This window comes from Drosophila takahashii, chromosome 3R, assembly GCF_030179915.1.
Source record: "Drosophila takahashii strain IR98-3 E-12201 chromosome 3R, DtakHiC1v2, whole genome shotgun sequence".
Classification (NCBI taxonomy): Eukaryota; Metazoa; Arthropoda; class Insecta; order Diptera; family Drosophilidae; genus Drosophila; species Drosophila takahashii.
The window spans coordinates 8,425,785-8,448,340 of record NC_091681.1 but is presented as its reverse complement, the minus strand read 5'-3'; positions in this window follow the sequence as shown (position 1 = coordinate 8,448,340).

Sequence of the window (22,556 nt, the reverse complement as noted above, 5' to 3'; positions counted from 1 at the left end):
CATAAAAACAAGAGAGAACGCTATAGTCGGGTTGGTGCCCCGACTATCTAATACCCGTCACTCAGCTAAAGGGAGTTCGAACGCTGTACTCGGGTTGGTGTCCCGACTAATAATCGTAACTTAGATAAAGGGAGTGCGAGGGAGATAGATATATAAATTTTGATTGCGTATAACTTTTTAATGAATGGTCCGATTTGAAAAATGTCTTCTACATTTCGATAGGTATAAGTATACACAACAAAATTGCATTTATACTTTTTTGAAATCTTTAAAGATGTGGGCGCAGGACCCATTTTAAAATCGTTAGTGGGCGATTGTGGGCGTTAGAGGGGGCGTGGCGCTCGGCTAAAATAAACTTGCGCTGCGTAGGAAGCCAAAGAATATGTGTGGGAAATCTCAACCTTGTAGCTTTTGTAGTTTCTGAGATCTCAGCGTTCATACAGACGGACAGACGGACAGACAGACAGACAGACAGACGGACAGACGGACAGACGGACAGACGGACATGGCTAGATCGACTCGGCTAGTGCCCCTGATCAAGAATATATATACTTTATGGGGTCGGAAACGCTTCCTTCTAGTTGTTACATACTTTTGCACGAATCTAATATACCCTTTTACTCTACGAGTAACGGGTATAACAAGAGAGAACGCTATAGTCGGGTTGGTGTCCCGACTATCTAATACCCGTCACTCCGCTAAAGGGAGTGCGAACGCTGTGTCTGGTTGGTGTCCCGACTAATAATCGTAACTCAGCTAAAGGGAGTGCGAGGGAGATAGATATATGTTGACAATTTATAAATCGTATAACTTTTTAATGAATGGTCCGATTTGAAAAATGTCTTCTACATTTCGATAGGTATAAATATACACAACAAAATTGCATTTATACTTCTCGGAAATTTTTAAAGATGTGGGCGCAGGACCCATTTTAAAATCGTTAGTGGGCGATTGTGGGCGTTAGCGGGGGCGTGGCGCTCGGCTAAAATAAACTTGCGCTGCGTAGGAAGCCAAAGAATATGTGTGGGAAATCTCAACCTTCTAGCTTTTGTAGTTTCTGAGATCTCAGCGTTCATACAGACAGACAGACAGACAGACAGACAGACAGACAGACAGACAGACAGACAGACGGACATGGCTAGATCGACTCGGCTAGTGATCCTGATCAAGAATATATATACTTTATGGGGTCGGAAACGCTTCCTTCTAGCTGTTACATACTTTTGCACGAATCTAGTATACCCTTTTACTCTACGAGTAACGGGTATAAAAATCCTACGTCCGTCGATAGACATAGGTATTTTGAATATACTGTCAAAAATATCGATCGATCGTTTAAGATTTGTCCGGCCACGTCAAAAAAAGTAGTTTCGAGAAAAACGCGTTTAAAGTTTTAAGGTGCCCGGGATATACCTGTGAGGCATCGCCGCAGAATGGAAAATTTCGACACTTAGACACTTCTGACGGACTCTATTTTTATACCCGTTACTCGTAGAGTAAAAGGGTATACTAGATTCGTGCAAAAGTATGTAACAGCTAGAAGGAAGCGTTTCCGACCCCATAAAGTATATATGTTCTTGATCAGGGTCACTAGCCGAGTCGATCTAGCCATGTCCGTCTGTCCGTCTGTCTGTCTGTCTGTCTGTCTGTCTGTCTGTCTGTCTGTCTGTCTGTCTGTCCGTCTGTATGAACGCTGAGATCTCAGAAACTACAAAAGCTAGAAGGTTGAGATTTCCCACACATATTCTTTGGCTTCCTACGCAGCGCAAGTTTATTTTAGCCGAGCGCCACGCCCCCTCTAACGCCCACAATCGCCCACTAACGATTTTAAAATGGGTCCTGCGCCCACATCTTTAAAGATTTCCAAAAAGTATAAATGCAATTTTGTTGTGTATATTTATACCTATCGAAATGTAGAAGACATTTTTCAAATCGGACCATTCATTAAAAAGTTATACGATTTATAAATTGTCAACATATATCTATCTCCCTCGCACTCCCTTTAGCTGAGTTACGATTATTAGTCGGGACACCAACCCGTCACAGCGTTCGCTCTCCCTTTAGCGGAGTGACGGGTATTAGATAGTCGGGACACCAACCCGACTATAGCGTTCTCTCTTGTTTGGTATGTTATTTTTAAGACCCTAACGAATTTTTTAGGCGAAAAAAATGTCGGTTTTTTTAAATTTCAACCTAGATGTCCCCCCTTAAATTATTTTGAACGCTTCTAGTATTTTTTCTGCGTGCACAATATGCCGCTTTAAGAGCACGCGTAAATTCTCATAAAAACTTGGCTTGCAGCTAATTAAAAGAGCTGTAAATTACGCGTCTGTGTGTGCGTCTAAACTAAATGCAAATGCAAACGTTAACTGGGAGAACGAGACGCTGCTGCCGGAGAACGGTCACCTTAATTAAAATGCACAATTTTGCACTTTTGGCCAGCGCCGTTTTGTGCTGCATTTGCATTAAAAGCGGCTCAGAACCCTTGACGACATCGCTCCCCAACCACCGTGCAATTTATTTGCCGTCTACTTTACACTTGGCCCGCTGCCTTCGAATTGGGTTTTATTTTGGTGGCGTTTGTTTTTTATTATTTATAACTTTGTCCGGCTCCCAGCCCCATCGCCAACGCCCCAAAATGTTGCGAGTTCGGTGGCTGCGGTCTGCGTTCACTTCGCGTATGAGCGAGCTCCCTACCCCGAAGAGGAGTTCCTGTCCCCCACTTCTGCAATATTCACAATTAAAAAGCTCAACACAGAATTTACATTGTCGCTTGATGGTCTGGTGGGTAAAACTCCATTCCACGGACCAGCAGCCCAGACAGACATCATCATCATTGCCACAGTCATCCTCCACCGCAGGGTTGCCTCAGATGTGGCAGGAGATGGTTTCGTCCGGCGTTTGGGATCATGTTCTCCTGAAGGACAGGAATTCGCTTTGTAAAGATGACATAATTTACAAAAGTATTTAAAATATAATATTAAAAGTAAATTAAAGAAAATCGTTGGAGAAATTTTCCCATTGTTCAAAGGGGTGTACTTGCCCTTTGTATTATAGTTTTCAAATTATTTGCTAAATTCAAACAATAATTACATTACATTAAAATAGGAACTGGGATTAATTGAAAAATTAAAATGTTTCAAAATAGTTATTATATTTTTAGACAACTTAATTTTTTTACAGCTTAGTGAAACTTAGAAACAAATTTTATGAATTATGACCCTAACGTAACCTAAACTTCTATCCCACATTCACAGATACATTTTAGAATTGTACCCTAAAATGGTTTTAAGTCAAAAGATAACTTTTTTGTGGTGTTCAAATTTAAATTATAATATATATACTATATCTTTATATATATATGCTTTAGGATTCTGTATTTAACCTCTGAATAAAGCCTTCCAAATAGATAAATGAGTAAATAATAAAAATAAACAATCGTTTTGGCTTAGCTTTTCTATCTACGTAGGTGAAATTAAGTGTATATTTTTGAGATTGACAGTTTGTCGGAGGTAAGCTCAATTCGATTCCTTGCCACTAATGGGAACCACTATTTTTTAGCTGCGGCTCGACTGTGACTTTGGTGCACCATAAAATTGTAACGCCACTTTATGCGTTTTATGCTTTATGACCACAAATGAGTGCACACAATTCACCAGACAGACAGGCATTGCGTGAGTGTGGGTGTGAGTGGGGAAGTGGGTGCGGGTGGGTGTGGCTATGGGTGGTGTGTGGTGCAACTTTTATGCATGCCCACATAGAATTTGATTATGCCACGCTTGGCATTTGCACTGCACTCATTTTTTGTGTTGCATAAATGCTGAACTTTTTAATTTTAATTGTTAAAAGCTTTTTTGTTAACGTGGCCCGTCGGTGGACACTAGGCTCGCCTTTTCTCCTCCAATCTTCGGCCATTAAAATTAAGCAACTTAAATGCATTTAACGCCACTGAAAAGTTCTCCCACATGGAGTGTATGGAGCAACAGTTCTCCTTGTCTGATAAATTAAACAACAGAAGCGGACTCGGTGAGTCCGTGACCAGTTTTGCCTGCAATTCTGTCGTTAAACTTTCACCCGGCCATAAACCATGCCCCTTTTCCGGCAACGCCCCCTTTTGCAGCACCTGCAACTGGAAACGGGACTGCATCTGAATCCGAATCTGGCTCGTGGCATATTTAAGCGCCACCATGCCTGCACTGCCGTCCATAGATAAATTGTCGGCGCGTTTAATATGAAAAGTTATGGTAGAGGCAATTAAAATCTGGCCAGCGAGTGCTGGCTCTTTAAGAGCAACAAAAGTCAAATACTTTTGGCTGGAAATCTGATATAAATCCGTCATGGTGTGGATTTTTTCGACCAGCTGCCTGCACAAAAATCCGGGAATGGACTCCCATTTTTACATAGAGCGGAGTAGCTTCATTTTTGTGATTTTTTACAAGTTGAATGCCGGTTGTTTATATTTGTCATACACTACTCTTTGTGGCAGTCGCCAAAAAATGTATTTTTTTTAAGTATATATAGTATAAAATATATTTTAAATTTTGAATCAAGAATTTTAAATGTGTATTAAACAAAGAAAGAAAGCTAATTTGGCAGCGGAAGTTAATATACCCTTGCAGATCAATTTAATTACTTATTCAAAAATATTAAAAAAAAACAAGAAAGGAAGCTAGCTTCGGCCAGCCAAAGCTTGTATACCGTTGCAGATCATTTCTATTAACTTACAAATCGCAAAAATTTTAAATTTTGTATTATTTTGACATTATTTTTTTCAATCCTTCCCTATGGCAGCTATATAATATAGTCGTCCGATTTTTGCTAAATTTAATTCGAAATTCGGAAATATTAAAAAAAATCATACCATAGAGTAGAAGAGAATACAATTAGAACCAGCGGAGCTATACTTTGTTTCCAATTAATTTCCCATTAATCTTGCGATCGTTCCTATGGCAGCTATATGATATAGTCGACCGATTTTGATCAAATTAAAATTTAAGTTCGGAAATATTTAAAAAGAGTCATGTCCTAGAGTACACAGAGTAAATTCGCATTTTAAATTTGTATGAAGCGTTTTACTTTTTAAAAATTTTCGACCCTTTTTTTGCACCCAAAATGTTTTGTTTTTATACCCTTGTAGAGGGTATTATAATTTCAGTCAGATGTTTGCAACGCAGTGAAGGAGACGTTTCCGACCACATAAAGTATATATATTCTTGATCAGCACCAATAGCCGAGTCCATCTAGCCATGTCCGTCTGTCCTTCTGTCCGTCTGTCCGTCTGTCCGTTTCTATGCGAACTAGTCCCTCAGTTTTAAAGCTATCGCGATGAAACTTTCCCGAAAGTCTTCTTTCTATTGCAGGTAGTACATATGTCGGAGCGAGCCGGATCGGACCACTATATCTTAAGGCTTCCATAAAAATGTTCTAACAAATATAAGAAAATTCATTGTAACTTTGTAGGAAGTAGGCGTTTTGATTCTTGACACTTAAAAACAAAATTAAAATAGAAACGAAATCCCTGAAATTGCACCGAATGAGCATTACTTTATCTGCAAGGGTATATAAGCTTCGGCTGGCCGAAGGTAGCTTCCTTTCTTGTTAGTTTTAAAATGTTTTGCTTTAGAATGGTCGTTTCAAATGTTTATTTTCATTTTTAAAATGTAAATATTTTTCTTTTTGTCTTGTATTTTTTCTTGAACTTAGAAAAGCATTCTGCCACGAAAAAAATTAATGTGGGCATGGCTCAGAGGCCAAATTGCTAGGTTCTGGTACTTTTTTGTGCTCGGGAGTACCAAGTTCAAATCCCGCTTCACAACACGTTTTTTTTTTTCGTAATTAGTAATCTAACATTTTTATACCCTTGTAGAGGGTATTATAATTTCAGTCAGATGTTTGCAACGCAGTGAAGGAGACGTTTCCGACCACATAAAGTATATATATTCTTGATCAGCACCAATAGCCGAGTCTATCTAGCCATGTCCGTCTGTCCGTTTCTATGCGAACTAGTCTCTCAGTTTTAAAGCTATCGCGATGAAACTTTCCCGAAGGTCTTCTTTCTATTGCAGGTAGTACATATGTCGGAGCCAGCCGGATCGGACCATTATATCTTAAGGCTCCCAATTAAATATAAGAAAATTCATTGTAACTTTGTAGGAAGTAGGCGTTTTGATTCTTGACTACTTAAAAACAAAATTGAAATAAATCGAAACGCTGAATCTGGAATCCCTGGAACTGCACCGAGTGAGTATTCTTTTATCTACAAGGGTATATAAGCTTCGGCTGGCCGAAGGTAGCTTCCTTTCTTGTTTCTAATACAATGTTGTTCCTAAAATTGTTAGGGAAATGTTAATTATGCGTCTTAAAAACTTTTTACTTACTCTGCCTCAGCCGGTTTCCGAACCGGGGTCCTCTCGCTTCATAGTCAGACGTGTTACCCATTGGGCCATCGCGCCATGTAACGCGCGAGTGTTTTAGTCCAAGTTAAATATAAAGTTAACTCATTTAATCATGCTCAAATTTAAAATGCAACTTTTGACAATATGTATTGGGAAATATTTATTTTTTTTATGTTTACTTGACCAAATAATTTTAAAACGTTTGTGTTTCCCATTTAACTTTTGCATTTCAGAATTTTATTTTGATTTTTCAAAACTTTTGTATTTAATTAGTTATTAAAAATTGTAAGTTGTAAAATTTGTATGGTTAAACATCTTTTTAAAAACGTTTTGTATTAAAATGACATTTTAAAACGACATTTTAAAAATCTTATTTCCTCTGTGTAGAAGAAAATACAATAAAAACCAAAGAAGTTAAAATTTATTTCCTATTACTTTCTCATTAATTTTCCGATCGTTCCTATGTCAGCTATATGATATAGTCGTCCGATTTTTTAAATATTTTATTCGAAATTCGGAAATATTTAAAAAGTAATATTTCCAAGAGTAGAAGGTTTTATTTCAAAAAACACCGAAGCTAGAATTTTTTTTGTATATGATGTAGTTGTCAGATTTTTTAAATATTTAATTCGAAATTCAGAAATATTTTTTAATTAATATCCCCAAGAGTAGAAGGTAAAATTTTAAAAAACACTGAAGCCAGAATTTTTTCACGTTTTTTTTCGATTCTTTTTTTGGGAGCTATAAGATATAGTTGTCCGATCCGGTCGGTTCCAACTTATATACTACCTGCAATAGAGTCAAAATCTGCCAAGTGGGCCACCCCTGTTCCGAAGGTCCGATTTTCATCGAACTTTTTTACTTTTCCGGTTCACAACGAAAATATAAGAACTTCATTTGAACGGTTTTGCGAAAGAAGGGCGCACAGCGGTTTTCCATACAAAAACGGCTTGCTCATGAAAATTGGCTGGTCAACACATGCCGTTGCGCGCGCAGCGTCAGCCGACTGCAGCTGTCAATGAGGCACTTCTTGGCGTTTTGTATGGGAATCCGCTGTGAGCCCTTCTTCAAATCGATATTGCGAAAAACCTTTGTCCGGGCCACTCTTTTTTTTTTTTTTGATCTTTTTCGTAATGAATCAAACTTCATTTTCAAATGGTTTTAAACTCTATAGCTGGTAAATAACACTGAAAAAAATAAAAACTAAAAAAAATGTTGATTTATTTTTAAGAAAAATAAATTTTAATTTTTTTTTACATTTTTTTATGGAAAGCCATAATAACTCTTGAGCGATTAGTTAAAACATCATAAAGATATCTCTTACCGTTCCGAAGTTATGAATTAATGACTGAGTGCAACTTTTTCGAAAAAGTGTCAAAAATGCCATGTTTTGACCCCTATAACTCCGGTAAAACTCAAAATTTCGCAAAACCGTTCAAATGAAGTTCTTATATTTTCGTTGTGAACCGGAAAAGTAAAAAAGTTCGATGAAAATCGGACCTTCGGAACAGGGGTGGCCCACTTGGCAGATTTTGACTCAATAGAAAGAACACTTTTAGAAAAGTTTCAAGCCGATAGCTTAAAATAGTTTGCAACGCAGTGAAGGAGACGTTTCCCCATAAGTATATATATTCTTGATCAGCATCACTAGACGAGTCGATCTAGCCATGTCCGTCTGTCCGTCCGTCAGTCCGTATGTCCGTCCGTTTCTACGCAAACTTGTCTCTTAGTTTTTAAGCTATCGGCTTGAAACTTTACCAAAAGTCTTCTTTCTATTGCAGGTAGTATATAAGTCGGAACCGACCGGATCGGACGACTATATCTTATAGCTCCAATAGGAAGGATCAAAAAACAAGAAAGGAAGCTAGCTTCGGCCAGCCGAAGCTTATATACCCTTGCAGATCATTCCTATTAATTAACAAATCGCAAAAATGTTCAATTTTCTAATATTTCTCATTAATTTTCCGATCGTTCCTATGGCAGCTATATGATATAGTCGTCCGATTTTGATCAAATTAAAATTGAAATTCGGAAATATTTAAAAAGAGTCATATCCTAGAGTAGAAGATAATACAATAAAAACCAAAGAAGCTAGAATTTATTTTCTATTACTTTTCCATTAATTTTCCGATCGTTCCTATGGCAGCTATATGATATAGTCGTCCGATTTTGATTAAATTAAAATTGAAATTCGGAAATATTTAAAAAGAGTCACATCCTAGAGTAGAAGATAATACAATAAAAACCAAAGAAGCTTGAATTTATTTCCTATTACTTTTCCATTAATTTTCCGATCGTTCCTATGGCAGCTATATGATATAGTAGTCCGATTTTTTAAAAAATTTATTCGAAATTCAGAAATATTTAAAAAATAACATCCCCAAAAGTAGAAGGTAATATTTCAAAAAACACCGAAGCTAGAATTTTTTAAAGTTTTTTTTTTTCCGATTGTTCCTATGGGAGCTATAAGATATAGTTGTCCGATCCGGTCGGCTCCGACATATATACCACCTGCAATAGAAAGAAGACTTTTGCGAAAGTTTTGTCCCGATAGCTCAAAAACTGAGAGACTAGTTTGCGTAGAAACAGACAGACGGACAGACGGACGGACAGACGGACAGACGGACATGGCTAGATCGACTCGTCTTGTGATGCTGATCAAGAATATATATACTTTATGGGGTCGGAAATGCTCCTTCACTGCGTTGCAAACTTCTGACTGAAATCATAATACCCTCTGCAAGGGTATAAAAAACGTAAAAAAAATTCTAGCTTCGGTTTTTTTTTTTAAATATTACCTTCTACTCTGGGGAATATTAATTTTTATATATTTCTGAATTTCAAATAAAATTTAAAAAAAATCGGATCACTATATTATATAGCTGCCATAGGAATGGTCAGAAAATGAAAAGGAAATTAATAGGAAAAAATGATATCTTTGTTGATTTTTATTACATTCTCTTCTCTGAGATAAAGCTCTTCTTAAACATTTTAAAATTTCGAAAAAAATTTAACAAAACTCGGAAGTCTATATTATATAGCTCCCATGGGAAGGATCAGGATAGAAATGATTCGTGGAAATTTCAGTTTTGTTTTCCTGTGTAATACATATTTTGCAAGCTTAAAATGTTGATTTTATAATTCAATCTTTAAAATCATTAATTACACAGGCCGATAGAATTTTGTTTTTTGGTTTTCCATGCCTGCCACCATTTTATATTCACAAATTAGGCTTTTCTAAGCATAATTGGCCACAACGCCTTTATTTAGGAAAATCACAATTTGTATTCGGGGATATGTATTTGTATTGGGATATCTTCAAAAGTGGTCAACCAATTTTGTTACTCCTTACGGAAGCAAGCAAAGTTTAAAAATCTTAATTTGTGAACAGCGTTTAAAAATTAAATAATTAAATATTTCTTACTACAATTTGTTTGCCTTATATCCTTAATTGTTATCATTAGGTTCGTTTGAATTGTTTTGGAATTTTTAAAATTGGTTTTCTTACCTTCTTCCCAATGACGATTCACAAATAATATTATCTGTTTATTGATAGAATTATTTATTAAATAGGTAGTTAAATCAAAGTTAAATATTATGCGCACGCAACGAAATGAAAATGGGCTTAACTTAAAGTAGGTTTTACATGAAAGTTACATGTATCTATCTTATTTCAGCAATATGTGTTTTAGTCTTCGGAAATATTTGATGGGCTTCGTTTGAAATAAAGCATTGCCTGCTTTTCGGGGCCACTCACTGCAGCTGTTAGCTTGTTGTCATAATTATGTTGGCATCCTTCGTTGGCATTCATAACGAATAACTACACGACTCACAGACATTTAGAGCCCGCCTCCTTGCACACTAATACCCTCATACATTAAGGAGCACACATGGTCGGAAGGCGCGTGCTTACAAATTTCGTAATCCTTTAACAAGCCCGGCAACTTCCGCTCTTACTTTTGGCTCTTGCGCACGACTCCCTCCTTTCTGCTTTTTCGCCCCGGCTGTCATTGTCTTCGGCCTCATCATCGCATAATTAATCTTCAAAAAATCATCAGCCGTCGCAGGCATTAATCTTTGTTAAAACGTTTCACGCAACTTTTAGTCCATTGTTACACATACGCCGTGTGAGCCGCATACAAACGAGCCTCTTGCAGAGGCAGCCTTCCCCATTTCATAATTGTGCAGCTCTCTTCGCCTTGCTAGTGGCGTAATTTAATTTGTGCTGCGAGGCGTGCTTTGTTTTTATTTACTAATTTCTTTTGACAAAAGACTTAAAGCTGGCGAACACGCGAAAAAATCAAAGAAAAACGTGAAAACAAAGAGCATTTAAGGGGCTTTTTACGGCTGGCATATGCAGTCGATGCGATGAGAAGCGATGTCAACTGAGTTCACTCGACTTCACTGGGCTGCAATGATAAATGATATGTCCCCGGCACCGGCATCATAATAATGCAACTGCTGACGGGCGCGAAAAAGGGCGTTGTCAGCAGCTTTCTTGGGTCGGTGTGTGCCCCATTATAATAGAAAATAAATGAATGATATGTTTTTGACACGTCGCTGCTGTCATTGCTCCCACTTCATTTTTACGTTCCACGTCGTCCTCGTCACCGTGATCGTCTTTAAGTTTTGAGGCCCCGCAGCACGCACGCGAGTCAGTTAAAAAGAAAAGCCATCTTTTGGCATTGACAAGCAGCATCTGCAACAACAACCGAAGCAATCTCCTGCTCTTCATCATGCTCAATTTGCGCGAATTGTGTTGTCTTGTCTTGTTTTCTGTCTGCCGCCTTGTCTCGTCCTTTTGTTTGGTGTTTTCCCACTCAGCCTCTCCCTCCCTTTCCCACTCGCCCAAAGACCTCGACAATTGATTTAAATATTTTTGACACTTGTGCCAGATAATTGCTAACATTAATCATGGCCCGGCAGCTGTCGCTCCTGCTCACACTCGTTTACACACTCGTTTATGCTAGGAATTTCGTGATTTCCAGTTGAATTTGCCAAATCAATGCTGTCACCTGTTTGTGCTGGGGGAAGTACAGACTTAATTCTTAAGGAGTTCTTTAAATGTAATACTGAAAGCCTGTTAATACTGAAAACCTGATTTAACTAATTACACTTGAAAAGTTAATTTTATCATTATTGTATTTTATTACAAATAAATAATTGCAAAGTATTTCTTGTATCTTAAATATTTATTAAGAATTTATTTTTAATCACCTTTTTTTTTACTAGGATAGCCTTAGCCTTAGTTCTGCTAGAGTTGTTAATGGTTTTTAAATGTAATTTGTATGTAAATTACATATATTTATCTCAGAAAAGTAGATATGATTGTTTAAAATATTTTATGATAAATATACTTCGTTTATAGTCTAATGAAGGCTGTGGGTTTGAGTTTGCTCAATTTGCTTCGCATAAACAAATGTCTTCTGCTAATTTGTACGTAATTGCCGCAGTCGCCAACAAATGCCCATATTTACTTGGAGTAGTATCTTATCTTGCGCACTTTCGCCTTGACCTTTTTAGCCCCCGATGGCGGCAATTAGTCGCAGGTCTTCGACTATCTCACTCGCATGACTTCAATCTGCCGGCAATCTGTTCGTCGCTTCGGTTGCCACCTCGTCAATTTATCACCAAATCAATCAAAAGCTTTAGGCAAAGTGAGATGCCTTCTGCGCCCCCCGCCCCCCGCCACGCCCTTTACATGTGTTGAAGCACGGCCATAAGGGTGCGTGTGTGTGTTGGTGAGTGAAAAATGCTGGGAAGCAAGTCCGAGGAGAAGGTCCTTCGCTGCATTCGCTGCCTTTGATCGTTTACCGTGAAAATTTATTTGATTGCCTGCTATAAGCAACTTCGGCTAATATGATACAAGCCGATCGGCTGCTGGTGCTGCTAGTCGAATAGCGAATGACTAATGCCAACTGTGCACAGAGAAAAAAGGAAACTGTACTTTTTGAAAGGATGTTAACATATAATACATTGTTTAAAGTATTTATTTATAAGCGGTTAGGCCAGTAATGAATACAAGTTGCAATAGCCATCATATTTTATAGTCAACTAGATAAAGGCTAATTACCCTATGCAGCATCAAAAATTAACCTCGATAAATGCTATATTTTTGGATTCGTTACGAATTCCCAAGTTAAACTGCGTTTTCCAAAGAGTTCCCCGACGCAAGGATTCTTAGCAAAAGGACCTCAAAGTTCGAAAAATGCTGAAATTGGCCAACTTTGCGGAGCTCTCAGAGGCAAATGGATGCATGGCTTGGTTTGAAGTTAAAGTTTTTAAAAAGATACACCCTTTATCTTTCAAACCCCATACATAAAATAATTTTAGGATTTTTTTTAAGGCAGAAATAAATTTCAAAAAACATAGTCAAAAAACCGAAAAACATACAGCTGCGGTCAAAATAGTAGTAGTGTCGCCGCCTTGTGTATTTTAAAAGTTTGATGTTGTAATTTTTTCTTATTCAATTAGTCTAATAGGAAAATTATAATCAATACAATATTACCAGGAAAAGATCAATTACAACAACAAACTTTTAAATACACAGGGCGGCAACACTACTACCATTTTGACCGCAGCTGTATACTTTTATGTTTTTTGACTATGTTTTCTAGAACTTGTTTCTGCCTTAAAAAAAATCTTAAAAATTTTGTAAGTATGGGGTTTAAAAGATAAAGAGTGTATCTTTTATAAAACTTTAGCATCTAACCAAACCATGAATCCGTTTGCCTCTGAGAGCTTTGGAAAGTTGGCCAATTTCTGAATTTTTCGAACTTTGAGGTCCTTTTGCTAAGAATCCTTGCGTCAGGGAAATTTTGGGAAAAGGCAGTTTAACTTGGGAATTCGTAACGAATCCAAAAATATAGCATCCATTGAGGTAAATTTAAAAAGCACTAAAAATGCTGCACAGTGTTATTATCTGGATGACATTAAAAAGCGTATGGAAAATAGTTAAAGATTATGGGTGGAAAAACATAAATTGTTTAGAAAATGGCCATTTTGAGGTGCTTTGTGTGTTAACTTAAAATATAGATCGATTAAATTATATTTTGATTAGTAAGAGTTATTTTAATACATGAAGAACAGTGCTGCCATCACTGCGCTTGAAAAACAGGACAGATCAGCCAAAAAAAAACAGGGAAAAAAGGACAAAAAAATTTTTAAAAGGACAAAAAAAAGGACAAAAGTAAATGCGCATCCATTTTTCTGTTTTACCAATGGGTTATATATTTACTTAGTTTAAATGGATTTTATATTAAATTCAATTATGTAGTGATATACTGCGCCCGACTCACAACCTTCTTTGTTTGATCATTTTACCATGGTAAATTTTTGTGCGTTTACGTAATAATCTACAATTATTAAAATAATAAAAGCATTTTAATTAACTATATTGGTAATACAAAAAATATTCAATATCTACGTCAAACCCGAATAAGAGTCGTTCAAATCTGAATTTATTTTCTGACAAAAAACAGAGAGTAAAAATTGAGAAATTTTTAAAGTGTTTTCATCTTTTTTTTGCTACAGAAAAAATCATACTATAAAAAAAATCCATCGACAGCTTTACGTCTCTTTGATAATTTGTAAAAAGAATTATTTTATAAGTACCAAACTGTAAGAATGATGGTTAAAAAGTCGTTTTAGCATATAAAAACAGGTTTATACACTTTCGACTAGCAAAAATAACACACAAAACCTTATTTTTGAAATAAGGACAGATTTCCGGATAGGGGATGTTTGAAATTTTTTCCGGATAAAGCCGTTAATAAAAAGACAGATCTGTCCGGAAAGAGGACAAAATGGCAGCACTGACATTCTTCATCAGTGCTGCCATTTTGTCCTCTTTCCGGACAGATCTGTCTTTTTTTAACGGCTTTTCTGCAATTTTCTGAATAACTTGTTATGTTGAAATTCGTTTTTTTTTGCTTGAACTGTATTCCGAAAAGTGAATTGTCTTTGGGTATCCAGTTCTGAGTTTAATTCTAGTTTACTAGGGTTTATAATACCTATCTCGGACTTTTTTTCCAGTGTGCGTGTGTGTGTGAGCGGTGGCGGAGGCGTGGGCGGGGCGTTTTGCGAGGCTGTCGTCGCTGTTAGTTGAGCTTTATTAACTGTCTGTGAAGTTCTGCGAGGCACACAAAGCTGGCGGGCGAGAAGGGCGCGCAATCTCGGCAGGGCATCTCTATGCCCCGGCTTTCGATTCTGGGATTTGGGATTCAGGATTCCTGTCCTGTTCCGTGGACTGCGCTCTGTGAATGGGGACGGGGATGGGACACGGGTGTGTTTGCCGGCCAAATTGCTTGTGATGAAGACAGTCAAGCGTCAATCAGTCAGTCACTGGCGTTGGCAATGGCGATGCCCCTGAGCCTGACTGAGTCGGATCCCGTCCCCATTCCATCTCTTTCTCAGCGCCCTGTTCCTGTCTCTTTCTCTGTCTCTTTCGGATTCCCAGGCACCGTTTCCGTCGTCTATGTGTGTCCCGTCCGATGTCCTTTTGGCTGTCAGTTAACATGCCTTTTCCGTTTGCCATCTCGGAGCTGCACTGTTCGGTGGGCGGAGTAAGGTTTGGGGTCTGGAGAAAGGGGCGTGGCTGGGTCTGGTCCATTGCCCGTCTCTCGTGGAGAGATAATCACTTTGGGAAATTGCTCATGAATGATTTGTTGGCATAAATCAATTTGATTGATGAGCGTCAATATATGTACTTATATGCCGCTTTGATGTGGGCAATTCCAATACAGCGAGCCCAGGCACACATGAGGGCACAAACACACACAGCCCAGACATAGGGGCCTCATCTATAGTTGCGGTGAAGACAATAGTACTGGAAATGAATAAGATTTTATTTCAGAGGTACAGATTTATTCTATGTAATTATTTTTACAATTGTATTCCAATCACTTGTAGAGTAGAAGACAATATGGTATTTGTTGAAATGACACTATGTTAAGAGTTCCCCAAGGCAAGGATGCTGAGAAAAAGTACCTCAAAGTTGCAAAAAATTCTGAAATTTGCCTTGTAAATCTATCACCAATACTGCCATTCGCTACAGTCCAAGACTCGTGTTCCACACAAACAGACTTGCCTTCACACTTTTCACACTTTTTCGCATAGACTGCAACACTGCTCAATTTTTGTAATGACTCTTCTTTTTTATTCACTACTTTTGTTATTTTTACCATGGGTGAAAGTGAATTGACTTTCTCATAACACCCTCCAATAAACATTTTGTTGAGCATGTCGAAAAAAAAAAAAAATTGGCCAACTTTATAGTTCCGGAATTTTTTACCTTTTTGATTAAGGAGAATGCTACGCTTGACTAAAATTTTGAAAACAAACGAAACATTTTTTTTCGCTTAAAAAATTCTTTACGGTCTAAAAAATAACATACCATAAGATAGAGTCTTTCAAAAGTGTCAAAATTTTCATTCTGCGGCGATGCCTCACAGGTATATTCCGGGCACCTTAAAACTTTAAACGCGTTTTTCTCGAAACCACTCTTTTTGAGACGGCCGGACGCATAACTCGAACGAATCTTAACCGATCGATTTGAAATTGTGACAGTATATTCAAAATACCTTTACCTTTTTATACCCTTGCTGAGGGTATTATTATTTCAGTCAGATGTTTGCAACGCAGTGAAGAAGACGTTTCCGACCACATAAAGTATAGATATTCTTGATCAGCACCAATAGCCGAGTCTATCTAGCCATGTCCGTTTGTCCGTTTCTATGCGAACTAGTCCCTCAGTTTTAAAGCTATCGTGATGAAACTTTCCCGAAAGTCTTCTTTCTATTGCAGTTAGTACATATGTCGGAGCGAGCCGGATCGGACCATTATATCTTAAGGCTCCCATAGGAATATTCAAACAAATATAAGAAAATTCATTGTAAGTTTGTAGGAAGTTGGCGTTTTGATTATTGACAACTTAAAAACGAAATTTAAATAGACACGCTGAATCTGGAAGCCCTTGAACTGCACCGAGTGAGTAATAAACTATAGGTATTTACTTTATTTGCAAGGGTATATAAGCTTCGGCTGGCCGAAGGTAGCTTCCTTTCTTATTTTATATTTTTTTTAATCAACAATTTTGTGACTTTTTTTTCGTGAAAATTTTAACTTTCTTCAATCACTCATCACTTTGTAAAAAATCAATATATGGCAAAAATTCTACGTGTGTCGATAGCTGATGATGTATAGAAACTAACCGGCCACGGACCCCATCAACAAAAAAGGCCCTACAAAGAAATGCTGCACAGCCGCAATTTTGTTTTCGATTTATTCGAAAAACATTAATTTTGTACTTCGCATCTAATAGTAAAAAAACAACTTTACAAATTTTTGATTGGAAAAAAAAATTCCAGAAAATTCGCGTTTTTTTCCAGTTACTCAGATGTTCCCCCATTAAGGTCTAAAACTAAAATAGTATTGCTTTTAAAAACGTTATATTTTATTGTTTGAAATGTTTTGACACAATTTTTCACCCTGGTAATGCTAATCAAAACAAAATGCCAATTACACTGTTCCAAAATCTAATTTAATAAATAAATAGTGTTCGCATGTTTTTCCAATAATTTTTTATCATTTTTATATTATTATTCTTCTTAGCCTAGTATTGTGTCCACCGCTGTTTTTGTGTGTGCTTTGTGGGTGGGATCTGTGCAGCGACCAACTAATTGATCAATTAAACATCAATTGCTTGGCCGTTGAGCTGCGGGTCTTCGTGGTTCTTTGATTCTCACTTTTCTTAATTTTTTTTCGCTTCTGGCTTACTTTCAGCATCGGCCGTTTGAAGTTGGGAGCTAAGTTTGTGCCCTTCATAAAGCAAGAAACTGGTGAAACTTTTCGCTATTTCAACTTGAGTTGTTATGACACTTTTAATAACTTTATTATTGCATTTACATAGTAGCAGGGCATGCCAAGCAGCGGCAGCAACACCGCCAACTTGTCCTGGTTAAGTGTGCCGCTGTGAGTCCTGGGCGTCCTGGCTTTCCTCCCATTCGCATTTCCCCCCATTTCCACCCTTTTCCACCGCTTTCCACCCCTGCATATGTTGGGGCTTTCCTTGAGGTGTGTGTTTGTGTGCGAGTGTTTCTTAGCTGTCTACGCAATTAAAAGTTTAATATAATTAAATGGTTTTATGACTTTGACTGTGCACCGAGTGCTGCAGTCGCTAGCTCCCTTCTTCCCCTGCACTATGGAAAAAAGTGCCATTTTAAAGTTTTTTTTTATAAGTTCAATTTCCTTTAAGCTTAAACTTGTAGATATTTTATAATAAACAGCTTAATAACTGATGTACTTTTGAACATCGTTGAACAGGTATCTTATTTTATCATTAGTTTAAGTACTAAATGCGTTAAGCAAATTGTTCTTTAGCTATATAAAATCATCCATTTTTGGTTTTGTGATTAATAAACTAAAATTATATAATAAAATTAGTTGAGCTTGATATTTTTAAAGCTAATTCATTTTGAAAACTCGAAATGCCAGCTATAAACTGTTGAGAAATACCTACAAAGTTTATTCCTGTGCAATTTTGACTGCCCTCAGACACGTTTTTAGCAGTAGCGACTTAAGATGCTGCCTGGTAAACACGTGCACTTTAAAATCCCCCAAAGCAAATAACAAGCTGATAGCAAACTGGAGCAACGCTACCGCCCCCTGCCCCCCTTTCGGGACCACCGAAGTGATTAAGCCATCAAAGTTTGCTTTCGACACGCAGCATTAACGCTTCGACTTTGCTTAGCTGTGAGCTTTGAGCTGTGAGTCAAGTGCAGTGCGGCGTATGCCGGGAGCTCGATAATTACTTGGCCAGCGTGAAGTTTTGGGCAGACATCAGCAGAAATTGGCAGGACGTTCGGAGAAAGTCGTCGCAGAGGCAAAAAGGTTCTGTCGCAATGTGTCCGTCGGTTTGCGAAGTCGATGTCATTGCCGTTGTCCCTGTCGCCACAAATCTCCTTCGACAGATGGCTCGGCATGGGGGGGCGTTGACCATAAACGATGGCAGCGACCACGCCCCCATTCACATGAGGACAGCAAATTGCCTAATTTATATAGTGGGGAAGGGGATGGAAACAGGGGAACCAACTTTCAAGTAACTATGATTTAAAAGTGATTTTGCTTTCAAAATGGTACTTACAACCTACTAGAAATTTAAGGAGCAAGGCATATCTTATTGATACTAACTGGTTGGTACGGGCTACGTGTATTTAGTTTTTGATTTGGTTAGTTTAACTTTTTTTTGTTGTGAGAGTAACCTTTTCAAGGGTCAAATTCACAATTTGATTGCTGGGGAATAATTTACTATTATGTTAGTTAATTTTACCAATAGATTTGTTTGTGCGTACACACAAAAAAATTTGCTTGGTAAAATTGACCAGCAAAGATAGTTACGTAACTATTAAAATAGTTACGTGTATTTTGTTTTTGCTTTGGGTTTGTGTCCTTGCTAATTGTGTGTATTTTGTTGTTGTGAAATGACTATTTATACCCGTTACTCGTAGAGTAAAAGGGTATATTGTATTCGTGCAAAAGTATGTAACAGGGAGAAGGAAGCGTTTCCGACCCCATAAAGTATATATATTCTTGATCAGGATCACTAGCCGAATCGATCTAGCCATGTCCGTCTGTCCGTCTGTCCGTCTGTCTGTCCGTCTGTCTGTCTGTATGAACGCTGAGATCTCGGAAACTATAAAAGCTAGAAGGTTGGCATTTTGCATGCAGATTTTAGGAGTTCCTACGCAGCGCAAGTTTGTCAAAATGGTGCCACGCCCCCTCTAACGCCCACAATCGCTTATATACGATTTTAAAATTAATATTTTGGAAAAGTAAAAATGCAGTTTTATTGTGTTTATCAATACCTATCGAAATGTAGAAGAAATTTTTCAAATCGGACCATTCGTTAAAAAGTTATGCGTGATCAAAGTTTTCAATATATATCTCCATCTCCCTCGCACTCCCTTTACCTGAGTAACGGGTATCTGATAGTCGGGGCACCCGACTATAACGTTCTCTCTTGTTACTTAGTAGAATTGACAATTTTGCTGGTTGGGGCCTATTTGAAAATTATTACAGTTGATTTTACTAAGTTTTTTTTTTGTGTGTAGGCTTTAAAGAAGTACAAGAATATTTTCTTTAAAATACTTCACATCATGCACGGATCGACGGGGGTAATATGGATGAAATATAACTCGGGTGAAAAATGAATGGAATTTTGGTATTCAAAAAGTAAGCAGCAAAAAAGCGTTGTGGTAACACACCCCACAAGCAAATCCTGGATCCGCCTCTGCATTTATATGCGTTTTTTTAAGATACTAATAGTTCTAATCTATAATGAAATAATAAAAACAAGAACGCTATTAGTCAAATGGAGGCACTTTCAAGTTGTTGAACAGAGTATAATGGAGGCTTGCGACTTTAGCGTTCTTTCTTGTTTTTTTATTTTATCTTACAGCTTACTTAATAATCGGCCCTGTTCTAGTTTTCACTTCCGAAAGATTCACACGGAATCGAATTTCTTAGACCAGTTCCAGGACTCACCTCCGAAAGAATTGCAAGGATTTAAATATCCCTCGTTGTTACTCTGTTAACTTCCGAAAAATTCACATGGAAACTTTCCGCCAAGCATTTGACAGGCGGACTTAAATCCGCTAGCATGAAATCAAATTCACTTCCGAGTGAAAACTGGAACAGGCCGGAATGTCAATTTATACAAACTAACAGAGTAAAGCTGTTTAGATTTGTGAATTTGTAATTAAGTTTCACTTTCACTTTAAATGATTTTATTAATTTCTTTGCTCCTTTTTTAAAATGTCCAATTATAAATGCTGCCTCCATTCTCCCTTGCCTAATCTGTGTAATTATTTCAACGTTTAAGGTTTAGTTTCATCCAATGTCCATTGCGATCTTTTTCAGTCGCATGACCCAAATATTTCACTTATTTGCATAAACATCTCCAACGCACATACACACAGCACCATCCGGAAAATGGCATCTACCGCAGAATGCAGAAGGCAATTCTGGGAACCGACAGCCGGGCGGGGCCCAAAAGCGATTGTGCCATCAGAAAAATGCTACACAAATCATGCATAATATAAATTAATAGCCATCAACTCTTAAATTTCGGCAGCATTTTAAAATCGGGCCGTTAGGACTTTAGGCCATTCGGCGAGCCGCCCGCCGTTTCATGGCAAATTAGTAGCTCGTGGGCATTTTAATTGCGTCCAGCGGCGGGTTGGGTTCCGGTGATTTGGGACAAGGGGCGGTTATGTGCGTCAAAAAATAAAATGAATTCATTTGTACCCTTTTCAAAGCGGCATAAAGAAGGCTAAGACGCGGCACGCGGTCCCCCAAATGACTTAACTCATTTAATGTGGCTCTAATGGGATACAATTTAAATTTAATTGATTTGCCCGACAAGCTTTTTATGGCCGCAAGAATTTCTCTAAATTAAAAATGCCCTTTTCCGTTGTAAAAATGAGAAGCGTAAAAATGCGGACCGCTTTAAAGGGCGCCAAGATTAATTCATGTTTTGTGCTCACCATATTGATTAAATATGCGGAGCCACGCTGGTGGCTCAAAGAGTGCCTGACACCAGTTTGCTCGGTTTTTGTGCTTTTTTGCAGTGGCTCGCTGATTTATTGGTTTAATGCACCCACCAGCAGCACCCGCATAAACAGGGCGCAACAAACCGCAGCGGGGAAATGGAGTTGGGACAACCTTTGCTGCCCGCCGCCATTTCTTAGCCTGGCAGCTAATTTATGTGCGCACGCGGCAAGAAAATGCTTGCGAAAGGATACGCCAGGAGCCAAAAGAGCCAGGAGCCAACAGGAGCCGCCAAAACACGGAAAATATTTTTAATATTCCTTGGTGATCGATTCTATGACCCGAATAAGGGAGACCAAATACTATCATTTCAGTGCCATTTTTTTTAAATATTATATTTTCTATCTAAAATTAATCTTTTCTTATTAAAAGATCGCCTAGTACTAAGATTTTTTTGGAAAAACTGCTAGCATGTATAAATAGTTTAGTTTTGTCACTTATACTCAATAATGTGCTAGTCCGATCGATTAGAATTTTTCACTGTGTAACCTAAACATATTAAAATGTAATTAAAATAATTTATAAACAATTTTTTGTTTAAAAATGGCAGGACCCTACCCTAATAAAACACCAAATTCTGCAAAATATGAAATAAATTATAATTTATAATTATTTGGCCAAAAATACTTAGAATACAGTTGATAAAAATTTAAAAAAAAAAAATAGTTAAAAATTATTCATGATTTTTTTAATTATTTCAAATAATACTAGTTTTACAATGTTTGTAAAGCCTATTTCAATAGAAAAACATTTCGAAAATTGTATTTTCAAACGGTTTTTAACAGTTAAAACTGAGTTATTTGAATACATTTTCCTGTGCAGCGACGGAGAACATTCTACCATATTTCGCATAGTGAGAATTATGCTTCCAGAAGGGGGAAGTTGTGGTGGCAAAGTGGGAGGCTCGAATGTCAGCGAGCATAAAAATTCGCATTTTAATATTTGCCAGTAAGCTGCGCTGCGTTGGCAGCTGATTTGCCATAGGTCCTTCCATCGCGTCTGGAACTTCGTCCCGCCCCCTCGTCCTGCTCCTTCGTCGTGTTTGCCTGCCACTTTATCTGCGCCCAGCAGCTGGCGTTTGTTTGCGGTTCCATCGCGCGTTGCGTGTTGACTTTTGTGTCTGAGCCACCTTTCAACTGCAACTAATTTATTTTATTTGCCAGCTGGCGACCTGGCCACCAGCCACCCTTCTTCCTCCTCCTGGCCCGCTTCCTAAATATGATTCAAAACAAGCATTAGAAAATGTATTGCATGGCACGGGCTGATGGCGCCACTGCATTTGATACAAAGTGTCTTGACGCTAAGAGCCCCGAGTTGAGTGCCGAGTGCCTCCACTTTCCGCCGATTCCATGATTCTGCGTCATTGCGGTGGACAGGCTGTAAATGAGTTTTGTTATCTGCCAGCCAACAAGCGAACAAATTGCATTAGTGGATGCGAAACCCAATTGGGCAAGTGCCATAGTCGGTGTTTCAATTCGCAGGAAGAATTTCACGCATAAATAGCACAAAAATTTAACAAAGTAGTATAATGTTAGGCTCAAGATACTTATTTTA